We start from the raw sequence: 22,479 nt of genomic DNA on the forward strand, positions 1-22,479 counted from the left end.
TATTGCTATTACCTGTATTGTTGTATCTATGGTCTGTTACCTGTATTGTTCTGTCACGCCAGTTATCATTGTCTGTAACCCTATTTATTGTACAGCGCTGCGTAATATGTTGGCGCTATATAAATCTAATTAATAATAATAATAATAATAAATGAAAGGGATGAGCACTGAAAGGTGAAAATCGCTCTTGTCCGTTAGGATAAAAACCGCCCTGGGGTGAAGTGGTTAAACTGGAGACCTACCGGTAAGCATCACTTTAGGTTCCATTTAAAGAGTACCACAGCCAAATGTAAAAAATTTGAAGGAATTTGGTAAAATATTATATCTGTTTTCTCAAAAACGTCAAGGTCTTTTTGAAAATGATATTTGACTACTTCTCGCTATCCCACTGTTAATATAGCAGGCAATTTTGATGACAATACCATGTATGGGCGCTATGCTATTAACCGCTAAAGGTGCAAAATTGCACCTATATGCTAAATTGCCGTTCCCACTTACGGTTATAAAGGAAATTAATATTATTATTATTTTTTTACAGATGCCAGGCACGTCAGAGAACTATGAAAAGGCCTGGACAGATGATGAGGCAGAAGGGAATGGGGCAGGTAAGATAACTGAACCCTGTGGTACACTCTGCCACCATTACTTTTACATGCACTGCATGGCTGACAGTGGTCTCAAGGTAAACCCTTATGGGCCCTCTGATACAAGGCAATAGCCACCTCTGTGGTCCCTGTGTGTGACTATTTGCTGATTGCTCAGTGACTGACTATACATGTAGCAGTAGGGTATTGTACCGTGTTAGCCATCAGTAAAAGCAAGAAGTTTTAAATCAGGATGATACCATTTATTGGCTAACTACAAATGAATAAGAATGAACAAGCTTTCGGCCTTGCAGCCTTCGTCAGGTTTGCATCCTGTTAGTTTGCAAGCTGGTGGTACAGACAGCTTATATACCAAATCTGGACTCCCAGTTGCTACACACTTTCGGTCCAACGGACACAGCATGGATGATCTTCGTGTCACTGCCCTGAAGGGCGGCTTCAAAACGTCAAATGACCGATTAATAGCAGAAACAAAATTTATAAATTGGTTCAAAGCTGTGCAGAAGGGTTTGAATAAGGACAACAACTTTCTATATTGGTATGAGATTGATGATATATGAACTGTCTCAGCCACCCTAGCTGAACTTGTGAACTAAGAATTTACGATACCTCTGGGTCAATCCTAATACCAGGTCTGTGAGCAATAAAGTAAACAAGGATCCTTATCTTACCCCATTTAGATGGTCTGTTTGTATTAAGGCATCTTCATGATGTATTTATGCTTGAAAAAAATATCTGTTTTCCCTTTTGATGTTGCATGTATATAAGCTGTCTGTACCACCAGCTTGCAAACTAACAGGATATAAGCCCGACGAAGGCTGCAAGGCTGAAAGCTTGTTCATTCTTATTCATTTGTAGTTAGCCAATAAATGGTATCATCCTGATTTAAAACTTCTTGACTATACATGAGGACTGATGTGACATATGATGCAGTGTGTGTAACAGGGTATATTTCATGAACGATAGGTTCACAATACACATCACAATGTTCAACAGACCACAGCGAACATGTTAATGGATCCTAAGGTAAACATAGGATATGGTTAGACATGTACCGACATATTTGTTGTGTCCGCTGCAGTAAGGGAACTCAGTCCCAACCCTCATGCTAATAATGGACATCAGATCCTAGTCTGACATGCCATAATAGTAACATAAAGCTATTGTGACATGTCTAATATAGTAACGGACATATCCGAACGGGGGTTCCATTCCATGGAGGGTGACAACATAGGCGTGGCCACCATACACAGACATACACTTCATTTTAGGCGTGATTTGGGCACCGGGGATAACCGCAAATAGAATATTGTTCAATTACTGATATTCTACTATGAATCAGGAAGTAATTCTGATAGTAAAATGTCAGTAATTTTTACCAATATTTTACTATGTCCTAACCTGAACTTACTGTCGCATGACTCCTCCTTCTACTGATGCCTAACCCTAACTGACCTCCCCAGCCAATGCCTAACCCTAACTGACCTCCCCATTCAATGCCTAACTCTAACTGACCTCCCCAGCCGATGCCTAACCCTAACCGACCTCCCCAGCCGATGCCTAACCCTAACTGACCTCCCCATTCAATGCCTAACCCTAACTAACCTCCCCAGCCGATGCCTAACCCTAACCGACCACCCCAGCCGATGCCTAACCCTAACTAACCTCCCCAGCCGATGCCTAACCCTAACCGACCTCCCCAGCCGATGCCTAACCCTAACTAACCTCCCCAGCCAATGCCTAACCCTAACCGACCTCCCCAGCCGATGCCTAACCCTAACTGACCTCCCCAGCCGATGCCTAACCCTAACCGACCTCCCCAGCCGATGCCTAACCCTAACCAACCTCCCCAGCCGATGCCTAACCCTAACTAACCTCCCCAGCCGATGCCTAACCCTAACCGACCTCCCCAGCCGATGCCTAACCCTAACTAACCTCCCCAGCCAATGCCTAACCCTAACTGACCTCCCTAGCCAATGCCTAACCCTAACTAACCTCCCCAGCCGATGCCTAACCCTAACTAACCTCCCCAGCCGATGCCTAACCCTAACCGACCTCCCCAGCCGATGCCTAACCCTAACCGACCTCCCCAGCCGATGCCTAACCCTAACTAACCTCCCCAGCCAATGCCTAACCCTAACTGACCTCCCCATTCAATGCCTAACTCTAACTGACCTCCCCACCCGATGCCTAACCCTAACCGACCTCCCCAGCCAATGCCTAACCCTAACTGACCTCCCCATTCAATGCCTAACCCTAACTAACCTTCCCAGCCGATGCCTAACCCTAACCGACCTCCCCAGCTGATGCCTAACCCTAACTGACCTCCCCAGCTGATGCCTAACCATGGGGAGGTCAGTTAGGGTTAGGCATCGGCTGGGGAGGTCAGTTAGAGTTAGGCATTGAATGGGGAGGTCAGTTAGGGTTAGGCATCGGCTGGGGAGGTTAGTTAGGGTTAGGCATTGAATGGGGAGGTCAGTTAGGGTTAGGCATCGGCTGGGGAGGTCGGTTAGGGTTAGGCATTGGCTGGGGAGGTTAGTTAGGGTTAGGCATCGGCTGGGGAGGTTAGTTAGGGTTAGGCATTGAATGGGAAGGTCAGTTAGGGTTAGGCATCGGCTGGGGAGGTCAGTTAGGGTTAGGCATCGGCTGGGGAGGTCGGTTAGGGTTAGGCATCGGCTGGGGAGGTTAGTTAGGGTTAGGCATTGAATGGGGAGGTCAGTTAGGGTTAGGCATCGGCTGGGGAGGTCAGTTAGGGTTAGGCATCGGCTGGGGAGGTCGGTTAGGGTTAGGCATCGGCTGGGGAGGTTAGTTAGGGTTAGGCATTTGCTGGGGGGGCTGTCAGGTTTAGGCCTGATCAGAAAGAGGAGTCATGCGACAGTAAGTTTAGGTTAGAAGATAGTAAAATATTGCTAGAAATTACTGACATTTTACTATCAGAATTACTTACCGATCCATGCCAATATGCCACTAAATAGCCACCGCAGACGTTTTGGCACCGCCATAGGCACCCATGTTAATAGCCAAGACTTGCATCTATAAATGGAAATTTGGATGCCTGAGGCATGTGATAAAATAGTATGTGCCTAGACCGCTCGCTATAAAAATTGTGGCTACAAATAGTGGTGGAAAGACCGGTCCACAGAGCTGAACGGTGTGGTGTGGTCCACCCTTAGACATAGCAATGTCTGTCTGAGGGCATTTGGAGGTGTAGCTGGTTAATAATTAGGGCCTGGTTGTCTTGTACACGGAATTTAGGCACACAGGAGACAGTGACACGTCTTCTCGTTGATATTTAATCTCTTCACGCCGTATGTTTGGAGATTGTTCTAACGTTGGGATTTGCGTGCAGAAAATCACTCTTGTCACCGTTATAAATAAGCAGATTAAATATGATGAAGCATCGCTCTCCTCTGTAACAATGAGCGGCTCTCTGATAGACTCCGCCGGGCCTATCGATTTCTCCGCGCCTTTCATGCCGTGTCGCTGCTCAGTTCCGTGTCTCTCCCAGCCGTCATGCCGCAGATGGAACTTGTCAAAATCCAAATGTGTTTGGCGCAGAGCCTGGAGACGAAAAAAAAGAGTACTAAAAAAAAGTCAATGAGCGAGAAGAGCTATTGAGAAAAACCTGAATTCTGGGCTGCGACAAAACATGCCCGCATTATTCTACCAATGCTTCTGTTATTGACTAGAAAACACTGTAGGAGGCGCCCTAAAGATGCTTAGAATCTAATTAACGAGTATAAAATTAGGAGTGGTTGGATCTTACCTCCATCATGACTGCTACGACTTATGCACTTTACCTGAGGAAGCAGGCCAGCACCCGTGAAATGCGTTGTCTTATGTGCATCAATAAATAGTGTATCTACCTTATGCGGTTTGTTCTGTGATGAAGGTAGGATCCAACTACTCCTAATCCTATACTCGTTAAATAGATTCTGAGCATCTTTAGGACGCCTTCTACAGTTTTTTCTAGTAATGGTTCCACCCTTCGGGGTTAAGTATTGTACACTACCTGTTTCAATATCCCGAGGGGAGCGACCGACCAGCACTTGCATAGCAGACTTGGGTCACCGGAGACGGTTTCATTTCTGGCAGGCTCTGATGGTGGTTGCAGGAGTGCCACCCACCCTTGTAAGTATAATTTACTACTCTTCTCAAATTCATTTATAATAATGATACTGCGCCATTGGGCTCCTGGTGTCTGTCATTGAAGAATCGTGGCGGTCGGAGGTATAACCACCTAGAAGTCATCCACACAGTCTTTTTTTTTTTTTTTTTTTTTTTTTTAATTTTTGACGATAGGTACCGGTAGCACATAGTAACAGTAGAGCACAATTTAATAACTCATAGTTATTTTGGTTGAAAAAAAGACATACGTCCATCGAGTTCAACCAGTACAAAGTACAACACCAGCCTGCTCCCCCACATATCCCTGTTGATCCAGAGGAAGGCGAAAAAACCCTTATAAGGCATGGTCCAATTGGCCCCAAAAGGGAAAAATTATTTCCCGACTCCAGATGGCAATCAGATAAAATCCCTGGATCAACATCATTAGGCCTTACCTAGTAATTGTAGCCATGGATGTCATTCAACCCAAGGAAAGCATCTAAGCCCCCTTTAAATGCAGGTATAGAGTTTGCCATAACGACTTCCTGTGGCAATGCATTCCACATCTTAATCACTCTTACTGTAAAGAACCCTTTCCTAAATAAGTGGCTAAAACGTTTTTCCTCCATGCGCAGATCATGTCCTCTAGTCCTTTGAGAAGGCCTAGGGACAAAAAGCTCATCCGCCAAGCTATTATATTGCCCTCTGATGTATTTATACATGTTAATTAGATCTCCTCTAAGGCGTCTTTTCTCTAGACTAAATAAACCCAGTTTATCTAACCTTTCTTGGTAAGTGAGACCTTCCATCCCACGTATCAATTTTGTTGCTCGTCTCTGCACCTGCTCTAAAACTGCAATATCTTTTTTGTAATGTGGTGCCCAGAACTGAATTCCATATTCCAGATGTGGCCTTACTAGAGAGTTAAACAGGGGCAATATTATGCTAGCATCTCGAGTTTTTATTTCCCTTTTAATGCATCCCAAAATTTTGTTAGCTTTAGCTGCAGCGGCTTTACATTGAGTACGATTATTTAACTTGTTGTCGATGAGTACTCCTAAGTCCTTCTCCAAGTTTGATGTCCCCAACTGTCTCCCATTTATTTTGTATGGTGCTAGACCATTGGTACGACCAAAATGCATGACTTTAAATTTTTCAACATTGAATTTCATCTGCCATTTATGTGCCCATATAGCCATCCTATCCAGATCCTGTTGCAATATGACACTATCTTCCTGAGAGTTGATGATTCTGCACAATTTTGTATCATCTGCAAAAATAGCAACATTGCTCACTACTGCATCCACTAGGTCATTAATAAATAAATTGAAGAGCACTGGACCCAGTACAGACCCCTGTGGGACCCCACTGCTAACAGTCTCCCATTTTGAGTACGATCCATTGACCACAACTCTTTGTTTTCTGTCCATTAGCCAGTTCCCTATCCAAGCACACAGACTCTTCCCCAGTCCTTGCATCCTCAACTTTTGCACCAGACTTTTGTGGGGAACAGTGTCGAAGGCCTTAGCAAAGTCCAAGTATATCAAATCTACAGCATTCCCAATATCTATATTAGCATTCACTACCTCATAAAAGCTGAGCATGTTAGTCAAACAGGACCTGTCTTTAGTAAACCCATGTTGATGCTGAGAAATAAGATTATTTTCTATTATGATTATGAAGTCATGTATAGTATCTCTTAGTAACCCCTCAAATAGTTTGCATACAACTGATGTTAAGCTTACAGGTCTATAATTTCCTGGATCTGATTTTTTGCCCTTCTTAAATAATGGGAAAACGTGGACTGTACGCCAATCCACTGGGACTCTGCCAGTTGAAAGAGAGCCACAAAAGATAAGATAAAGGGGTTTATCTATAACTGAACTTAATTCCCTTAGGACCCGAGGATGCATGCCATCCGGGCCAGGTGCCTTGTCTATTTTTAATTTATTTAGTCTTGCCTTTACTTCTTCCTGCGTTAAGTATTTAATATTACAGTTTGAAGATTGAGACTCTTCTGCCTCTGTAATTTGCAACAGTGCTGTTTCCTTTGTGAAGACAGAAGCAAAGAAAGCATTTAATAACTCTGCCTTACCTTGGTCATCCACCATTGAGTTCCCACCCTCATCCTTTAGGAGTCCTATACAGTCAACCTTTCTTTTTTTAGAGTTGATGTACTTGTAAAACTTTTTTGGGTTAGATTTGATATCCCTAGCGATTTGATTTTCAGCTTCGATCTTTGCCAGCCTAATTTCTTTTTTACAATTTTTATTGCATTCCTATAATTGCTGAGTGCAGCCTCGGTCCCCTCCTGTTTTAGGACCTTATAGGCATTCTTTTTCCTCTTCATTTTATCTCTAACCTTTCTATTCATCCATAGAGGCCTTTTTTTATTCCTAGACATTTTGTTTCCATATGGGATATACATACTACAATATTGATTGAGAATACGTTTAAAAGCTTGCCATTTCCCTTCAGTGTCCTCCCCTTGTAGTACATTATCCCAGTTCACCAAACTTAGTGCCTGCCTAATTTGATTGAACTTTGCTTTTCTAAAATTCATAGTTTTAGTGGTCCCGCTGCCCCGTGGCCTATCAGTCACCAGATCAAACGTTATCATGTTGTGATCACTATTTCCCAAATGTTCTTGAACCTGCACATTTGATACATTATCTGGTCTATTAGAAATGATCAGATCCAGTAACGCATTCCCCCTAGTTGGTTCCGTTACCATTTGAGTCAAGTAATTGTCCTGTAGTGCTGCCAGCCTGCCAGAAATCTGCTGCTTTTACCAGAATGGGTAGCCTCAATACCCCAGTCAATGTCTGGAAAGTTGAAGTCGCCCATAATTATGACCTCATTTTTACTTGCAGCTTTTTCAATCTGCTGTAGTAATCGCAGTTCTGCAGCTTCATTAATAAGAGGTGGTCTGTAGCATACCCCAATAAGCAATTGCCAACTTTTATTTCCACCATGAATATTTACCCAAACGGACTCCACATCTTCACAATCTTCCTCCATCTCATCGTTGAGGACAGCTGTAAGAGAATTCTTAACAAAGAGACAAACCCCTCCACCTTTTTTCCCTGTTCTATCCCTCCTAAACACATTGTATCCTTTTAAATTAGCTATCCAGTCATGGCTTTCATCCATCCATGTCTCGGTTATTCCCACAATGTCATAGCCTTTGTCATTCAGAATGAACTCTAGTTCGTCTATTTTATTTGCAAGGCTCCGAGCATTGGTTACCATGCACTTTATATTTTTACCACCACATTTACCAATTTTGTTTACATGAAATGGGCTACTTGAATTTTTACCAACCACCTTAATCTTTACACTGTCCCCACCCCCCTCTCCACCCCCCATAATGTTAGGCTCCCACTGTCTTTTTACCTTATCTTGTCTACATATTGAGACTTTATCCTCCCGCCTCCCCCCAGATCCTAGTTCAAAATCTCCTCCAACCGTTTCGCCATCTTCTCCCCCAATGCAGCTGCACCCTCCCCATTAAGGTGCAGCCCATCCCTGCTGTAGAACCTGTAGCCGACTGCAAAGTCTGCCCAGTTCTCCAGGAACCCAAACCCTTCCTTCCTACACCAATTTCTCAGCCACTCCTTTAACTCCCTAAGCTCCCTCTGTCTCTCAGATGTAGCACGTGGCACTGGCAGTATTTCAGAGAACACCACCTTGGAGGTCCTTGCTTTAAGTTTATCTCCAAGTACCTGAAAATAGTTTTTGAGGACCTTCCATCTCCCACTAACTTTGTCATTGGTGCCAATGTGTACCATGACAGCCGGGTCTTCCCCAGCCCCACCCAATAATCTGTCAATTCTTTCTGCTACATGCCGAACCCGAGCACCCGGGAGGCAACAGACTGTACGGCATTCACGGTTTCTTCAACAGATTACCCTATCTGTGCGCCTAATAATTGAATCCCCTACCACCAGTACCTGTCTAGCCTTATCTGCACTCCTATTCCCTTTCTCGTTACAGCATTCTGCCCCTTGGTTGCTAAGGAGCACATCCTGCTGCAGCATTGCTACTCCTGAATCATCCTCCCCAATATTACGCAAACAAGCATACTTATTAGTGAGGGACAACTCGGGACTAGCCTCCCTGCCACTTTTCCCCCTACCCCTTCTAACTGTGACCCAACTAGCGGCTACCTCTGCTTCTTGCTCCGGCTTTACTCCACCCACCTCATCTTCAAGGGTTCCATCCAGTGTCTGGATCGTGAGATCCAAGCTCTTCTCCATGTTGTGTATGCTTCTCAGTGTTGCGAGATGCTTATTTAGCTCTGCGACTTCCGCCTCTAACTGAGCAACACGCTCACACCCAGGGCAACAGTAAACACCCTCAATCCGCTGATCAAGGCATGCATACATGTCACAGGATGTACACTGTACAGCATAGTCCAACATGATGACTATTGTGTGGGGAAATTTTATTTAAGGTAAACTATGGCGGTAAAAGATGAAACGGGAGAGTGAGTGAAGTTCGGGATATAGTGCAGCTGGGGTGGAAGAGGGGGAGGGGTGGAGGAGGGGAGGAGGGGCAGTGAGTAAAGTTGGGGTGGAGGAGGGGGAGTGAGTAAAGTTGGGGTGGGGGGGAGGAGGGGAGGGGGAGTGAGTGAAGCTGGGGTGGAGTCCTCAAAACTTAAAGACTACACCACAACGTGTTAGCACATTCTAACCAGTGCAAAAAACCGCAATATTGGTTGAAGGTTTTTTTGGTTTTTTTTAGTCCTTACCTGCTTCCTCTCCCTTCTCTCTTTGTGCCTGTGTTGTAACGCCTGTTTTTATCGCCTATGCCACTTGTGTCGAAGCCACTTAGGGCTTGATTCACAAAGCAGTGCTAACCTACTTAGCACGTCTAAAGTCTTTAGGCACGCTAACCAGGGTGCTAAGTAGGTTAGCACCGGTTTTCGCGCGCTAAGTCCCATAGGCTTTAATGGGCACTTCGCACAGAGTGCCCTGCGCTCTGTGCAGTGCGCGCGTAAAGTTTTACGCGCATAAAGTTTTACGCGCATAAAGTTTTGCGCGCGTAAAGTTTTATGCGCGAAAAGCTCGTTTAGACGTGCTGAGGGGGTTTTCACAGGCGTGCTAACAGTTAGCACCGCTTTGTGAATCAAGCCCTTAGTGAGCAAGCTACAGACTGAGCCAGCTCAGTACTGAGCCCTGAAGCTGTCCAAATACCTTGTGTTACAGCTAATCCCTCCCCCTAGCTAATTGTCTGCCTGCTGCAAACAAGAGAAAAAAAAATGTACTTTTAAAACGAACACTTGCTGTAAGATATCTGATGAATCGCTATGCACAAGCCCCAGATATCAAAGCAGCAACACACACTTTACAAACAACAGCAATATAATATAATCAGAGCTCACAATTTCCCAGCAGTGAAGTGAAAACAGCCCTCCACCAAGAATAGCCCTCCAACAATAATATAGAAAATTAATATTACATTTTACTACAGTATAGTAAATGTATTACAGTATAATAATTAGAAATATAATTAAAGACATAGCGATGATAAGGGGACATCAGGGGGCAGTATTGATTCAAGAGGGGAAAAGGATGGGGAGGATAGTTTCTGGAGGGGGAGGTGTGTTTCGAGAGTTCAGGAATCTGACAGCTGAGGGTAAAATAGGTGTTTCTGTGCCGTGTGGTTCTGGTGGGGATAGCCCGAAACCTCTGACCTTATGGAAGTTGCCTGAAGAAGTGGTTGCCTGGGTATAAGGGGTCATTGGCTATCCTCTGCGCTCTGGAGCACGGCCTGGAGTTGTAGAGGAGGCGGTGAAAGGAGGTCGGGCAGGGGAAGAGGTTTCCTGAAGATCCTCTCCGCTGATCTGATAAGCTTCTGAAGTATGAATCTCTCGCTGGCGGAGGAGCCGGCGTATCAGACCAGGATGGATAAACAGAGGACATTAAAGAGGAACTCTAGTTTTATATAGTAAAATGCAGCAAATTATTCAGGATACCAACTTTTATGGTAAATAAGGCTGGTTATTATGCAGAATTCTCCTCCCGTAGCACTCTGATAGACCAGGTGTTCTTTTTACTGACTTTGAAATAAACAGTAAACAAACATTCTGCAGAGATCACCTGATGGGACTGAAGACGCGGGCGCGGCTACCTGTGATAAGGTGGTGGCCAAGCTTGATGACAAGACGGTCTCGTGGGAGGAGCGAAGGTTCCGGGGGGATGATATCTGGAACTTAATGAAGAAATCTATGTAGAGCTTTGTATGATATTGTTAGGAGTTTGAACTGGTTCCTTTGGCTGATTGGCAACCAATGGGAGGGATTGGCAGAGAGGGGCCGCATCAGAGAAGCGGGAGGAGAGTTGGATTAGATGAGCAGCAGAGTTTAGCAGGGACTGGAGAGGTGCCTGTCAGGCCTGTAGGCGCGTCACCGCTTGAACAGGAGGCGAGGAAGCAACACCTGCCCGACTTCGGTTACACCCAGGCCTTTAGTGTGCAGAGTATTGGAGTTTAATGCAGGCTGAGTAAATAAACTTCCAGCCAAACAAGGATTCAGAGTAAGCAGACTCCAGCAACAGTCCAGGATCATACATGGGTGGTCAGATATATCACAGGACAGGAGGGCTAGGCAAAGAGATTTCAAAAACGTGTCCGAGGTCAAACCAGGCAGCAAACTGTTGTAACGTTATCCAGGCAAGAGGTCAGTACAGGCGGCAGGCAAGGGACGGTCAAATAACAAGCAGAGGTCGAATATATTGGTAGGTGAACAGAGGCGCCAGAAGGATAAAAGTACATAAAATTTTTAAAAAATTGCTGGGAGGAAGTGGTGGACTCGCCTCCGTTAAAAGCAGACACCAAGGACTGTAAATGTATAGATATACACATTTATTGAAAATACCCCAAAGATGCAACGCGTTTCGCGGGCACAGCCCACTTCTTCAGGCAATAAGCAGGGGATAAACAACAGCAATTCAGTTATAGCAAGCAGAGCACCTTTTTTAAAAATGTTATGTACTTTTATCCTTCTGGCGACTCTGTTCACCTACCAATATATTTGAGTCCACCCCAGGTGGAGGGGTGATCTACCCCCTTTCTTCCTATCTACAGAGAGCGACTTCTTAATCCTGAGTGAGGACAGGTCTAATCTCCTCACCTGCCTAATGAGTGGTTACCTAGGTGGTAACCCGTGTTTGTGAGTATTACCATCTCACTGTTTCATTTATCCAATCAATTTTGACATACTACACCATATTGGGCTCTCGATTTCTCTTCAACTTTAGAGGTCGAAGTCCAGGTAATCCAATATAACAAAGTACAATACAGCGCACTCAACAAGCAAGAGCTATCACGGGCAATGTGTTACAGAAACAGCCATGTTTAAATACCTTCATTCATCCAATCAGTGGCCGGCCACTCACACATCACCCAATCAGCAATGAAAGCCCTGCCTGAAGGTCAGCTGCTAAGGAGTCAGCTGACCTGCCACACAGCCAATCAAAGGATCTAAAACCCCTGCATGAGTGTCAGCTGACTAAGGATGTCAGCTGACACTAAAGTCTGCGCTTCCTTAAAGAAAAGGATGGACGCCTAAGCAGATGCGTCCGCCAACTTGCCAGCCTGGAGCGAGAGTACGCGTCCCCGTTGCTATGGACGCGCCGGCTGACGCGCAAGGCAGGAGAGCGCGCCGACCCGGAAGAGCCCGAAGCTGTGCAGATCTCGTCCGGGATGGGCGCTTCGCTGGATCCTACAGGTGAGTTCCTGATAGTGCCAGTCTGGTTTTTGGGTAGGCCATGCTCAAGGCAGGAGAGCGCGCTGACCCGGAAGAGCCCGAAGCCGTGCAGATCTCGTCCGGGATGGGCGCTTCGCTGGATCCTACAGGTGAGTTCCTGATAGTGCCAGTCTGGTTTTTGGGTAGGCCATGCTCAAGGCAGGAGAGCGCACTGACCCGGAAGAGCCAGAAGCCGTGCAGATCTCGTCCGGGACGGGCGCTTCGCTGGATCCTACAGGTGAGTTCCTGATAGTGCCAGTCTGATTTTTGGGTAGGCCATGCTCAAGGCAGGAGTGCGCGCCGACCCAGAAGAGCCAGAAGCCGTGCAGATCTCGTCCGGGACGGGTGCTTCGCTGGATCCTACAGGTGAGTTCCTGATAGTGCCAGTCTGGTTTTTGGGTAGGCCATGCTCAAGGCAGGAGAGCGCGCTGACCCGGAAGAGCCAGAAGCCGTGCAGATCTTGTCCGGGACGGGCGCTTCGCTGGATCCTACAGGTGAGTTCCTGATAATGCCAGTCTCTTTTTTGGGTAGGGCACAGAGCAGGATGTTACAGTAATGAAGACCAGACATGATTACAGCACGCACAAGCATTATTGTAGCCTCCTGTGTAAGGAAGAGACACATTCTGGAGATATTTTTGAGACTGTAGTAGCAGGAAGTTGTTCATGTGTTAATATGTGGTGTAAATGAGAGCTCAGAGTCTACAGTTTCCCCCAAGACAGCAATATCACAAACTCTGAATGGATCCTAACGGATGGATATTGCTAACGACCTTCCATATGTAATGTACCCGGCAGTCCCAAAGATTACTACAGATGCTGGTTTCTTCTCGGGAGAACTGAAGATGATCACTTGGCCACTCTTGTGAATTAGCCCTCAGAGAGGCTCAGGCTGATAACCAGACATGGCGGGAATCCATGTTCACACCATGAGCTTCATGAAGAAAGTCAGTATGTCGGCCACCATTCAGGTTCAGAATGGGGCACAGCCGGGGGCAGGAGATGAATGCCGGGATAAAAGCTGAAGGCCCCAGCAGGTATGTCGACCCCCCCCCCCCCCCCCCCCGTGTGAGCTTAAACGGATATTGTACACGACTGGAGCACGTCTTTTGTTCTCTCGTGAAACATGGTGGCAACGGATGGATTGTTACTCAATGCTGAAACTAATTATGTACAGTTTGAAGTCCAACATCTCCTACCTGCTGTCTGCATTGTCATGACAGCCAATCCCATTCACCACAATAGTTATTGATGATACTAGATGAGCAGCAACAGCATTGATTACAATCTTCCCTTTAAATAAAAAATAATGAGTTGGAATGGCTTCCATCTATATGTAAAGTCTTTTCCATCTCCGCACAATCCGTGTTTGCCGCCGTCAATAACACCCCTCCCCCCCCACCCTTTCCTGCAGTATAGATGCTTTTTCTCAAAGGGTAGAGCTCCGTTTACTTGGTTATTAATTCCCTTGCTTTAACCATTTCAGCCCGCGGGGATTTTTCACCTTATGCATCGGAGCAATTTTCACCTCCCATTCATTCGCTAATAACTTTATCACTAATTATCACAATTTATTGATCTATATCTTGTTTTTTCTGCCACTAATTAGGCTTTCTTTGGGTGGTACATTTTGCTCAGAATTATTTTTTTATCAATGCATTTTAATAAGATTAATAAGAAAAAAATGGAAAAAATCATTATTTCTCAGTTTTCGGCCATTATAGCTTTAAAATAATCCACGCTACCATAATTAAAACCTTTGTATTTTATTTGCCAGTTTGTCTCGGTTATGACACCATTTAAATTTTGTCCCTATTACAATGTATGGCGCCAATGTTTTATTTGGAAATAAAGGTGCATTTTTTGAGTTTTACGTCCATCACGATTTACAAGCTTATAATTTAAAAAAATGTTCGTAGTATACCCCCTTCAAATGCATATTTAAAAAGTTCAGACCCTTAGGTAACTATTTATGTTTTTGTTTTTTAATTGTAATTTTTTTTTCCATTAAAAATTTTATTTGGGTAATATTTTGGTGTGGGAAATAAACTGTTCATTTTTAATGTTATTATATGTGTAAATTGTAATGTAAAAAATATGTAGATGTATTTTTTCTATTTGGCCACAAGATGGCAACCTTAAGTTTATTTTTTTCTTCTTGTGCTTCTCACTAACCGGAAGTACAAGGAGGACGGGGAAAATTTTATTTGCAGAAAGACTGAAGCCTCTAGTAAGAGCGCTTCGGTTTTTCTGCTGGGGACACGGATCGATGATCAGGAACCATGTTCCCCTTCACTGATCCCAGGCCTACCGGTGGACAGCACAGGGGCGCGCCCGCGATCACGCGCGGGAGCGCGCAGAAGCGCGGCACCGCAGCAGAGCAGCCGCCTGGACGTGAGGATCACGTCTGGGCGGATGAAATGGTTAAACTCTGCCTTCTGACATAATCCTTGGACCTTTCTGCTAAAAAAGAACTCCGCTGCCTTAGAAAGGAGTCTAATGGTGCCTATACACGGTACAGTAAAAACTTTGATTTTCCAGTTTTTTCAATCAAAACGATCAAATCGAATGAAAGTTGAAAATAATCTTTTTTTTTTCGGCCAAGAAAAATGAACAGTTATCATGTTTTTTTCTATAAAACTCGGATCAGACATGTTGGAGAAATCTTTATATTCGAATAAGAGAACTAAATTATCTAATCGAAAAAAAATGAAAAATTGTACCATGTATGGGTACCTTAAGACAGGTTTCTCACCAGCAACCAGCGTTATAGGTGCGGTGCAGTCCGATGATCGCACCGCGGCATTAAAAATAGGCTTTGGAGATTAGCACGGCATTGTGCAGTAATATCACTTCTGGCTGCATCTCAAACAATAAGTGAGGCTCTCTAGTTTTCACATCCTGTGGCCCAAATAAGAATTGCACAGAGGTATTTTTTAAAAAATTTCTTCCGCCCATGCCCAACGCAACGCAAAAAATGTAAAAAATATCTGCGCCGCCCTCGACATGACTTCCGGTCCCTGCGGATGTTGCCCGGTAACACGCTGTTGCTTTTGCGTCCGATGCAATGCTTCCGGCCATTGACATGACTTCCGGTCCCTGCGGATGTTGCCCGGTAACACGCTGTTGCTTTTGCGTCCGATGCAATGCTTCCGGCCATTGACATCACTTCCGGTCCCTGCGGATGTTGCCCGGTAACACGCTGTTGCTTTTGCGTCAGATGCAATGCTTCCGGCCATTGACATGACTTCCGGTCCCTGCGGATGTTGCCCGGTAACACGCTGTTGCTTTTGCGTCCGATGCAATGCTTCCGGCCATTGACATGACTTCCGGTCTCTGCGGATGTTGCCCGGTAACATGCTGTTGCTTTTGCGTCAGATGCAATGCTTCCGGCCATTGACATGACTTCCGGTCCCTGCGGATGTTGCCCGGTAGCATGCTGTTGCTTTTGCGTCCGATGCAATGCTTCCGGCCATTGACATGACTTCCGGTCCCTGCGGATGTTGCCCGGTAACACGCTGTTGCTTTTGCGTCCAATGCAATGCTTCCGGCCATTGACATGACTTCCGGTCCCTGCGGATGTTGCCCGGTAACACGCTGTTGCTTTTGCGTCCGATGCAATGCTTCCGGCCATTGACATGACTTCCAGTCCCTGCGGATGTTGCCCGGTAACACGCTGTTGCTTTTGCGTCCGATGCAATGCTTCCGGCCATTGACATGACTTCCGGTCCCTGCGGATGTTGCCCGGTAACACGCTGTTGCTTTTGCGTCAGATGCAATGCTTCCGGCCATTGACATGACTTCCGGTCCCTGCGGATGTTGCCCGGTAACACGCTGTTGCTTTTGCGTCCGATGCAATGCTTCCGGCCATTGACATGACTTCCGGTCCCTGCGGATGTTGCCCGGTAACACGCTGTTGCTTTTGCGTCCAATGCAATGCTTCCGGCCATTGACATGACTTCCGGTCCCTGCGGATGTTGCCCGGTAACACGCTGTTGCTTTTGCGTCCGATGCAATGCTTCCGGCCATTGACATGACTTCCGGTCCCTGCGGATGTTGCCCGGTAACACGCTGTTGCTTTTGCGTCCGATGCAATGCTTCCGGCCATTGACATGACTTCCGGTCCCTGCGGATGTTGCCCGGTAACATGCTGTTGCTTTTGCGTCCGATGCAATGCTTCCGGCCATTGACATGACTTCCGGTCCCTGCGGATGTTGCCCGGTAACACGCTGTTGCTTTTGCGTCAGATGCAATGCTTCCGGCCATTGACATGACTTCAAGTCTCTGCGGATGTTGCCTGGTAACACGCTGTTGCTTTTGCGTCCGATGCAATGCTTCCGGCCATTGACATGACTTCCGGTCCCTGCGGATGTTGCCCGGTAACACGCTGTTGCTTTTGCGTCCGATGCAATGCTTCCGGCCATTGACATGACTTCCGGTCCCTGCGGATGTTGCCCGGTAACACGCTGTTGCTTTTGCGTCAGATGCAATGCTTCCGGCCATTGACATGACTTCCGGTCCCTGCGGATGTTGCCCGGTAACACGCTGTTGCTTTTGCGTCCGATGCAATGCTTCCGGCCATTGACATGACTTCCGGTCCCTGTGGATGTTGCCCGGTAACACGCTGTTGCTTTTGCGTCCGATGCAATGCTTCCGGCCATTGACATGACTTCCGGTCCCTGCGAATGTTGCCCGGTAACACGCTGTTGCTTTTGCGTCAGATGCAATGCTTCCGGCCATTGACATGACTTCCGGTCTCTGCGGATGTTGCCCGGTAACACGCTGTTGCTTTTGCGTCAGATGCAATGCTTCCGGCCATTGACATGACTTCCGGTCTCTGCGGATGTTGCCCGGTAACACGCTGTTGCTTTTGCGTCAGATGCAATGCTTCCGGCCATTGACATGACTTCCGGTCCCTGCGGATGTTGCCCGGTAACACGCTGTTGCTTTTGCGTCAGATGCAATGCTTCCAGCCATTGACATGACTTCCAGTCCCTGCGGATGTTTCCCGGTAACACGCTGTTGCTTTTGCGTCAGATGCAATGCTTCCGGCCATTGACATGACTTCCGGTCCCTGCGGATGTTGCCCGGTAACACGCTGTTGCTTTTGCGTCAGATGCAATGCTTCCAGCCATTGACATGACTTCCAGTCTCTGCGGATGTTGCCCGGTAACATGCTGTTGCTTTTGCGTCAGATGCAATGCTTCCGGCCATTGACATGACTTCCGGTCCCTGCGAATGTTGCCCGGTAACACGCTGTTGCTTTCGCGTCCGATGCAATGCTTCCGGCCATTGACATGACTTCCGGTCCCTGCGAATGTTGCCTGGTAACACGCTGTTGCTTTTGCGTCAGATGCAATGCTTCCGGCCATTGACATGACTTCCGGTCCCTGCGAATGTTGCCCGGTAACACGCTGTTGCTTTTGCGTCAGATGCAATGCTCCCGGCCATTGACATGACTTCCGGTCCCTGCGGATGTTGCCCGGTAACACGCTGTTGCTTTTGCGTCCGATGCAATGCTCCCGGCCATTGACATGACTTCCAGTCCCTGCGGATGTTTCCCGGTAACACGCTGTTGCTTTTGCGTCAGATGCAATGCTCCCGGCCATTGACATGACTTCCGGTCCCTGCGGATGTTGCCCGGTAACACGCTGTTGCTTTTGCGTCAGATGCAATGCTCCCGGCCATTGACATGACTTCCGGTCCCTGCGGATGTTGCCCGGTAACACGCTGTTGCTTTTGCGTCAGATGCAATGCTTCCGGCCATTGACATGACTTCCGGTCCCTGCGAATGTTGCCCGGTAACACGCTGTTGCTTTTGCGTCAGATGCAATGCTCCCGGCCATTGACATGACTTCCGGTCCCTGCGGATGTTGCCCGGTAACATGCTGTTGCTTTTGCGTCCGATGCAATGCTTCCGGCCATTGACATGACTTCCGGTCCCTGCGGATGTTGCCCGGTAACACGCTGTTGCTTTTGCGTCAGATGCAATGCTTCCGGCCATTGACATGACTTCAGGTCTCTGCGGATGTTGCCTGGTAACACGCTGTTGCTTTTGCGTCCGATGCAATGCTTCCGGCCATTGACATGACTTCCGGTCCCTGCGAATGTTGCCCGGTAACACGCTGTTGCTTTTGCGTCCGATGCAATGCTTCCGGCCATTGACATGACTTCCGGTCCCTGCGGATGTTGCCCGGTAACACGCAGTTGCTTTTGCGTCCGATGCAATGCTTCCGGCCATTGACATGACTTCCGGTCCCTGCGGATGTTGCCCGGTAACACGCTGTTGCTTTTGCGTCCGATGCAATGCTTCCGGCCATTGACATGACTTCCGGTCCCTGCGGATGTTGCCTGGTAACACGCTGTTGCTTTTGCGTCCGATGCAATGCTTCCGGCCATTGACATGACTTCCGGTCCCTGCGGATGTTGCCCGGTAACACGCTGTTGCTTTTGCGTCCAATGCAATGCTTCCGGCCATTGACATGACTTCCGGTCCCTGCGGATGTTGCCCGGTAACACGCTGTTGCTTTTGCGTCAGATGCAATGCTTCCGGCCATTGACATGACTTCCGGTCCCTGCGGATGTTGCCCGGTAACACGCTGTTGCTTTTGCGTCAGATGCAATGCTTCCGGCCATTGACATGACTTCAGGTCTCTGCGGATGTTGCCTGGTAACACGCTGTTGCTTTTGCGTCCGATGCAATGCTTCCGGCCATTGACATGACTTCCGGTCCCTGCGGATGTTGCCCGGTAACACGCTGTTGCTTTTGCGTCCGATGCAATGCTTCCGGCCATTGACATGACTTCCGGGTCCCTGCGAATGTTGCCCGGTAACACGCTGTTGCTTTTGCGTCCGATGCAATGCTTCCGGCCATTGACATGACTTCCGATCCCTGCGGATGTTGCCCGGTAACACGCTGTTGCTTTTGCGTCCGATGCAATGCTTCCGGCCATTGACATGACTTCCGGTCCCTGCGGATGTTGCCCGGTAACACGCTGTTGCTTTTGCGTCCGATGCAATGCTTCCGGCCATTGACATGACTTCCGGTCCCTGCGAATGTTGCCCGGTAACACGCTGTTGCTTTTGCGTCAGATGCAATGCTTCCGGCCATTGACATGACTTCCGGTCCCTGCGAATGTTGCCCGGTAACACGCTGTTGCTTTTGCGTCAGATGCAATGCTTCCGGCCATTGACATGACTTCCGGTCCCTGCGGATGTTGCCCGGTAACATGCTGTTGCTTTTGCGTCAGATGCAATGCTTCCGGCCATTGACATGACTTCCGGTCCCTGCGGATGTTGCCCGGTAACACGCTGTTGCTTTTGCGTCAGATGCAATGCTTCCGGCCATTGACATGACTTCCGGTCCCTGCGGATGTTGCCCGGTAACACGCTGTTGCGTCAGATGCAATGCTTCCGGCCATTGACATGACTTCAGGTCTCTGCGGATGTTGCCCGGTAACACGCTGTTGCTTTTGCGTCCGATGCAATGCTTCCGGCCATTGACATGACTTCCGGTCCCTGCGGATGTTGCCCGGTAACACGCTGTTGCGTCCGATGCAATGCTTCCGGCCATTGACATGACTTCCGGTCCCTGCGGATGTTGCCCGGTAACACGCTGTTGCGTCAGATGCAATGCTTCCGGCCATTGACATGACTTCCGGTCCCTGCGGATGTTGCCCGGTAACACGCTGTTGCTTTTGCGTCCGATGCAATGCTTCCGGCCATTGACATGACTTCCGGTCCCTGCGGATGTTGCCCGGTAACACGCTGTTGCTTTTGCGTCCGATGCAATGCTTCCGGCCATTGACATGACTTCCGGTCCCTGCGGATGTTGCCCGGTAACACGCTGTTGCTTTTGCGTCAGATGCAATGCTTCCGGCCATTGACATGACTTCCGGTCTCTGCGGATGTTGCCCGGTAACACGCTGTTGCTTTTGCGTCCGATGCAATGCTTCCGGCCATTGACATGACTTCCAGTCCCTGCGAATGTTGCCCGGTAACACGCTGTTGCTTTTGCGTCCGATGCAATGTTTCCGGCCATTGACATGACTTCCGGTCCCTGCGAATGTTGCCCGGTAACACGCTGTTGCTTTTGCGTCCGATGCAATGCTTCCGGCCATTGACATGACTTCCGGTCCCTGCGAATGTTGCCCGGTAACACGCTGTTGCTTTTGCGTCCGATGCAATGCTTCCGGCCATTGACATGACTTCCGGTCCCTGCGAATGTTGCCCGGTAACACGCTGTTGCTTTTGCGTCCGATGCAATGCTTCCGGCCATTGACATGACTTCCGGTCCCTGCGGATGTTGCCTGGTAACATGCTGTTGCTTTTGCGTCCGATGCAATGTTTCCGGCCATTGACATGACTTCCGGTCTCTGCGGATGTTGCCCGGTAACACGCTGTTGCTTTAGCGTTGCCCTGAGGTAAAATAGCGCCACAATGAAAACGTTGCAGTGTGAATAGGGCCTAAAACGTAGTGCTGTGCTAGGCTAAAAATCCATACCCACGGCAAGATTCCATCTGTCAAAATGGCAGATGAACAATCATTCCAACAGATATTGTATAGCTACAGTTACGTCTATAAATATTTGGACAGAGACAACTTTTTTTTCTAACTTTGGTTCTGCACATTAGCACGATGAACTGTAAATGACACATCTCAGATGCAATTAGTAGCAGACTTTTAGTTTTTTCAGTGGGGTGAACAAAACAATTGCATAAAAATGTGAGGCAACTAAAACATTTTTTAACACAACCCCTTTATTTCATGGGCTCAACAGTAAAAGGACAAATTAAATAACTGAAAATAAAGTGTTCATTTCTAATACTTAGTTGAAAACCTTTAATGGCAATGACAGCCTGGAGTCTTGAACTCATGGACATCACCACATGACGGGTTTCCTCTTTTCTCTGCCAGGCCTTTACTGCAGCGGCTTTCAGTTGCTGTCTTGTTTGTTGTCCTTTCTGTCTGAAGTTTAGTCTTCAACAAGTGAAATGCTGCTCAGTTGGGTTAAGAGCAGGTAACTGACTTGGCCTTTCAGGAATGTTCAACTTTTTTGCTCTGATAATCTCTTTGGGTTGCTTTGGCTGTAGGTTTTGGGTCATTGTCCATCTGTATCACAAATTGCTGGATTTGAGCAGACAGTATGTCTCTGAACACATCAGAATTAATTGGCTGCTTCTGTCCTATGTCACATCACCAATAAACACTAGTGTCCCAGTGCCACTGGCAGCCATGCATGCCCAAGCCATCACACTGCCTCCACCGTGTTTTATAGATGATGTGGCATGCTTTGGATAATGAGCTGTTCCAGACCTTCTACATACCTTTTTCTTGCCATCATTCTGGTAGAGGTTGATCTTGGTTTCATCTGTCCAAAGAATGTTTTTCCTGAACTGTGCTGGCTTTTTTAGTTGTGATTTAGTAAAGACCAATCTAGCCTCATTAGTGTTGTGTGTAGGTAGGAGGAGGTTAGTGTTAGGCGTAGGTAGGGGGAGGTTAGTGATAGTCATAGGTGGGGGTTAGTGTTGGGCATAGGTAGAGGGAGGTTAGTGATAGTCGTAGGTGGGGGTTAGTGTTGGGCATAGGTAGAGGGAGGTTAGTGATAGTCATAGGTGGGGGTTAGCGTTGGGCATAGGTAGAGGGAGGTTAGTAATAGTTGTAGGTGGGGGTTAGTGTTGGGCATAGGTAGAGGGAGGTTAGTGATAGTCATAGGTGGGGGTTAGTGTTAGGCGTAGGTGGGGGGAAGTTAGTGATAGGCTAAGGTGTGAATCAGTGTTAGGTGTAGGTGGGGGGAGGTTAGTGATAGGTGTAGGTGGGGGGAGGTTAGTGAAAGTCGTAGGTGGAGCTTAGTGTTAGACGTAGGTAGGGGGAAGTTAGCGATAGGCTTAGGTGAGGGTCAATGTTAGGTGTAGGTAGGGGGAGGTTTGTGATAGGTGCAGGTGTAGGGGTTAGTATTAGGCATAGGTGGGTGGTAATGTTAGGCTTCGGTAGGGGGGTTAGTGTCATGTGCAAGTA

At 47.4% G+C, this 22,479-nt stretch overlaps 1 long non-coding RNA gene across 1 annotated transcript in view; it reads left to right on the plus strand.

The window, feature by feature from the left end:
- Positions 1–534: 534 nt before the first annotated feature.
- LOC137540814 (uncharacterized) overlaps positions 535–22,479 on the plus strand; it is a 291,452-nt gene continuing 269,507 nt past the window's right edge. Inside the window, exon 1 of the long non-coding RNA XR_011025053.1 lies at positions 535–605. This is a non-coding gene — a long non-coding RNA (uncharacterized lncRNA). The remainder of the gene's footprint in view (positions 606–22,479) is intronic.

Source organism: Hyperolius riggenbachi, chromosome 12, assembly GCF_040937935.1.
Source record: "Hyperolius riggenbachi isolate aHypRig1 chromosome 12, aHypRig1.pri, whole genome shotgun sequence".
NCBI lineage: Eukaryota > Metazoa > Chordata > Amphibia > Anura > Hyperoliidae > Hyperolius > Hyperolius riggenbachi.